At 38.5% G+C, this 5,579-nt stretch overlaps 1 long non-coding RNA gene across 1 annotated transcript; it reads right to left on the bottom strand.

Annotated features, from left to right (window-relative positions):
- Positions 1–1,834: 1,834 nt before the first annotated feature.
- Positions 1,835–4,741, bottom strand: LOC107590696 (uncharacterized). Its single transcript, XR_001609809.1, has 3 exons — positions 4,697–4,741; positions 4,485–4,583; positions 1,835–2,015 (listed from the first exon to the last, which is right to left on the bottom strand). It is a non-coding gene; the product is annotated as an uncharacterized lncRNA (long non-coding RNA).
- Between the last annotated feature and the right edge of the window lie 838 nt (positions 4,742–5,579).

Here is a 5,579-nt window from a genome sequence, read left to right as displayed (position 1 = left end):
GCTGTAGAAAAGAAGATGCAATATGTGCTGTATACATTTGATGTAACTGTATCTTGGCCGAAATGAAAATCCATGTAACTCATAAAACTCATTTTGTGTCTTCTGGATATAGCGTATAATGGAACTGGAAGCAAGTGAACCACCGCACAGCTTCATCTACATGGATGAGGCTGGCTTCAACCTAACGAAACGCAGAAGGCGTGATCGAAATATCATCGGCCACAGAGCTACAGTTGATGTGCCAGGCCAACGGGGCGGGAACATAACCATGGGTGCTGCTATCTCTGAGAATGGTGTGCTAACGCATATTCCCATTATTGGGCCATACAATACAGAGTGTCTTGTCACCTTTTTAGACACTCTTTACAGGGATCTCATCCCTGAACAAGAGAGGGGTCAGATTGGAGATGACCTGCCAAAGTACGTGATAGTTTGGGACAATGTCAGTTTCCGTCGCTCCAACATCATCAGGCAATGGTTTGCAGCCCACAACAGGATGCTGATGGAGTTCCTCTCACCCTACTCTCCATTTCTTAACCCCATTGAGGAATTTTTCTCAGCATGGAGATGGAAAGTATATGATCGCCAGCCACATACACAGATGACCCTTCTGGCTGCCATGGATGCAGCGTGTGATGACATCACAGCAGATGCCTGCAGAGACTGGATAAGACACTCTAAAAGATTCTTTCCATGCTGCATCGCAAGAGAAGATATTCATTGTGATGTGGATGAGAATTTGTGGCCCAACAGACCAGATCGTCAGGAGGTGTAGGAAGACTGCACTGTAATTCCTATAGCACTGCATGTACAGTTTTCCTTAAGGAGATTGTCCTATGTTCACATTTCTACTTTTGTTTTTTTTTGTTTGTGCTATGCAGTGCTGTCTTTTCCTTTCCGTGTCGCAATGACATGGTCTGTCAACAAATTACAGTAAAAGCATAAATGTGAATCTTGTCCAGTCTCTTGCAATCAAACTCCCACATACACTAAGGTGTAACCTACAATTTACAATAATTGTCATCAAAACTGTAGCCATAGTTTACATCAGAACATCCCTCCAGAGAACACAGTTATACTGACAACATGACTAAGCAATTTGACTGTCTTATCCGTACACAAGGACTTGTCATTCTGATGGCACTGACATGTTCATTGACACAGATATTTATTTTTGAGAGATGAACTAAGGATTTTGAGCAAGAGACTGGCCTTTTGCAGGTAATCCATGGTGTTTTGTTATTTGTACGAGTTGTTTTGAGAAATGCACTTACTGTTTTGCAAATGTCAAGGATGATTCGAGAAATGTACCAAAGCGACTGAGAAAAACTGTAAGTACCACAGCTCAACTGGTAGAATAAAATAACAATGAATGAATATTTCATGCTATGCTGAATAGGAAATGGAAAGCTTATTGGGAAACTCTTTTTTTCTGAACTCCTTCATACACCAGTCCATTACATAATGTTTCAATCACAGAGCTGAAGAAAGAAGACTTTCTCTTTAAACACGGTTGGGGGCAGTTGCACTCATTTGACGCATGAGACACTGGAGCTTCTTCCTTCGAAGTACTTTGAAGAGCGTCCTTCTATTTGATGTGGTACCCAACTGAGCCAAAGCAACTGAGTATTTAGTGATTCAGCAGCCTGCAGATGTGTGCGTTCAGCATTAAAACTTGCAAGGAATCAAATATAGTGAATTTACTATGAACTCTCAAATATCAAAACAACAAACATTGGAGAGATTAAACAGAGATTAATTATTTGAGACAATGTATTTGCTCAACTACAAAGGCAAAAAAAAAAACACTCGTTCATGGGAACTCTTACCTTTGCAATCTGCACGCACCAGTTGAGCAGCAGCTGGGAGCCGATGTTCTCCTGGTGTTCATGTACGTAGTCCAGCAGGCAGCCGTGGGGCATGAGCTGAGTTACCAGCTGAATAGTGGGACTCAAGCAGACCCCCAAAAGATGGACCAGATGAGGATGCTCCATGCTGGCCATGATCAGTGCTTCCTAGAAGACAAAAACAGAAACACTGAAAATGTGCTGTTTTCATCAACACCCTCGATATGCAGTATGTAAACTCTAGGTCCAATTAGTATTACGAAGTAGGGTAGGAGCCAAACTAGCGTTTATCGCCAACTACCTAACAATACAATACATATTGGGAAAGAAAGGACAGTAAAAGCATTTATGATGTTACAAAACATTTCCACTTAAAATAAATGCTGTTCTTTCAAACTTTTTATTAATCAAAGAATCCTAAAAAAAGATGCATGAAGGTTTCCACAAAAATATTAAGCAGCACAACTGTTTTCATCACTGATAATAGTAAGAAATATTTATTGAGCAGCAAATTAGCATATCAGAATGATCACTGAAAGATCATGTGACACTGAAGACTTTTGATTAAATAAATGCATAAGAGCATAAGATACTTTTTTCAAAACCTTACCGACCCCAAACTTTTACGATAGTGTACATTTATACAATAATGCAGTTACAGAAAGTAATAGCAAAACAAACATGGTTTAAAAACGTGTCATTCACCTGACCCATTGCATTCAATACAAACTTTAAGATAGGGGTGTCAAACTCAGTTTCTGGTGGGCCACAACCCTGCAGGGTTTAGCTTAAACCCTAATTAAACACACCTGACCCAGCTAATCAAGTCATTCAGGTTTATTTGAAAACTATATGGTTTGTGTGTTGGAGCAGGGTTGGAATTAATGATGCATTCGATTTAACTCGGAAGTTGGATGTCGGAGCTGAGAATGCCATTACACCCAAGTGGACTGTGTTCCAGTACAGCAGTGGCTTTCCAACTATTGGAACAACTAGAGCGACCCAATTATTATTATAATTTTTTTTTCTTTTTAAATTGACGCAACTCATATATATAAACTTTGCAGCATGTTCACCACCGTTGGTCCTCTTAGCATCATGACAAACAAAACTTTTATTCAAATTCTGATTGGATTATATATAGCCAATAATATATATATAATCCCTTAATAATCACTGAAAAGCTGTCACTCATTTCAGTTTATCGCAATCTCAGAAAATTCAGTTAATAATAATCAATTAATCTCTCTACATTGTACAATAAATATCTTATTTACATCGTGTCTATACTTTGTTTGTTACAATGAGAGGATGAGCTTGCAGAACTCAGCACTGAACACAACACCTGTGTTTTGAGCAGTGAGTGGATTCTGATTAACAGAAACACTCTGATTGGCCATTGCGTTCAAGAAATCAACAGATATGTCTGTGATAGGCTACAATGTTCAAAGCTGCAAAAACACGTTGTAGACCTTTGAGCGCAAACAGAGAGATATGCACTGGAGTCTGCTGTGAGGTGGTTTTACATTAATTTTGTTGTTTGTTATTAAAGTTATGTTTGCTGGTTCACGCTTCCTTCTTCCCAGAGTCTTGAGCTTTGTTGCATACATATATACATTTTACTTAAATCATCCTGACGACCCATTTTTTGTGTCGCGACCCATGGTTGAAAACCACTGCAGTAGAGAAGTCAGAAAACATGTAACAGAGTTCACTCATGTTAGCATTAGCAGTGTTAGCAAAAACAGAGCATTACACTGCATTTTGTAACTGCAGACGTGATAGGCTACAATGTTCAAAGCTGCAAAAACACGTTGTAAACCTTTGATGCTCTCCAGAGCGCAAACAGAGAGATATGCACTGGAGTCTGCTGTGAGGTGGTTTTACATTAATTTTGTTGTTTGTTATTAAAGTTATGTTTGCTGGTTCACGCTTCCTTCTTCCCAGAGTCTTGAGCTTTGTTGCATACATATATACATTTTACTTAAATCATCCTGACGACCCATTTTTTGTGTCGCGACCCATGGTTGAAAACCACTGCAGTAGAGAAGTCAGAAAACATGTAACAGAGTTCACTCATGTTAGCATTAGCAGTGTTAGCAAAAACAGAGCATTACACTGCATTTTGTAACTGCAGACACTCCCACACACCATAGCAACATATTCACAGATAGAGGTTGGGCAGTAATGACTCAATAATGACATGTGAATATAACAGAAATGCATAGTATTGAAGTATTTATAGCTTTCACTTTTTCTCACGTAGGGAGCAGCCATTTTGAATTCTCAACTTGGGGTTGAGTGAGATAGACCGAGTTCCCAAGAGTGAGCGTTCCATTTGGAAAACCCAACATGGAGCTCTGAATTTGTCTGAGTTTGACACCCCTGCTTTAAGATAGCATCTCAAAGTCATATAGCCTTAAAAGCAATAGCTTAACTTGGTTAGTCTAATGTTAAATGTATTTAACAATGCATGTAATTGCCAGAAAATATTGCGTTGCTTAGAGTTATTTGATTTGCACTTTGGGTGAAATGGACATTCTCAGTAAATCCATTCAGTTGTCTGTTCTTGCATTCTTATTTTGCAAATGATGGTAAAAAGTAAAGTAAAGTAAGGTTTAATTGTAAATTACTCACATCCATAATCTCCACATTGGCTTTAGGTCCTGTGCTTTCATTGAGTATCTTTATAGCCACTGGAATCTTCACCGTTTCCCCTTCTGGAACCCAGACTCCCTTATAAAGAAGATGACAGATGAAGTCGATTACATGCTAAATTGTAAAAAATATATTGTTGAGAAAACACAAAACTCATATAAACACAAAAATCATAAAAGTGAATGTAGTACCTTGTAAACAGTGCCAAAGGCTCCTGTTCCCAAGATCTTTACCCTCTTGAGCTCCGTTTCCTTCAGTATACGTAACTGTGCCTGGTTGGGCGCTGTGCCGCTTGGCGTTAAAGGTTCCACCAACTGCTCAAAAGACATTTACAACATCAAAATCACTCAAAATCACAAATTCATACATAACTACAATGTCTACTTTAGTTTAATCTGTCAGCCACAGGTTGGCACCGTAATGAACACATTTTCGGTCTGATTTCATTATTGTCATCATGTACAAATGTATTAATTTGGTTATAGTCAGTAGGTTATATTCTTGGTTTTGGTTTTTAAGTTTTCAGTTTGCATTGCTCAGTCTTTGTTCTCCCCTTCTTTACTTCTCAAATTAAGCCTGTGCTTATACAGAGATTCTTTCAGTGACATTATTTAACTTGACTCACCATTTTTACTCTGATCTTTAGGCTTATCAAGAGGTTAATGAAATTGCTTCTAATCTCAGAACCGAGTTCCAATTTCATATCCCTTCAACAGAGATTTTAGGACCCCAAACTCAAAACTACAAGGCATTTTGACATCATGTTCAACCCATTTCTCAATTTTAAAGACCATACAGTTTACAATTTACAAGAACAATACAGGAAAATACAACAAATAATATTGTTTACAATACTGCATTATATGTAAGACTCCCTCTCTCTTTCTTTGCATGTGTGTGAGGCAATTCGTTCGCCTTTACACTAGTGTTTACAGTAGGTCAAATACAGGTACGCTGCACATCCATTGTGATGAATTGAAAAATAGCACAGGTCGCTTGACGTAAAGTGAAACTCTGAAGAACTCAGTTAGAGTGTTCGGCCTCCAACTCACACACTGCTGAGCAAAATCTAAG

This window comes from Sinocyclocheilus grahami, unplaced genomic scaffold, assembly GCF_001515645.1.
Source record: "Sinocyclocheilus grahami isolate Dianchi unplaced genomic scaffold, SAMN03320097.WGS_v1.1 scaffold132.1, whole genome shotgun sequence".
Classification (NCBI taxonomy): Eukaryota; Metazoa; Chordata; class Actinopteri; order Cypriniformes; family Cyprinidae; genus Sinocyclocheilus; species Sinocyclocheilus grahami.
The sequence above is the reverse complement of the archived record's forward strand: the minus strand, read 5'-3'. Positions and strand labels throughout refer to the sequence as shown.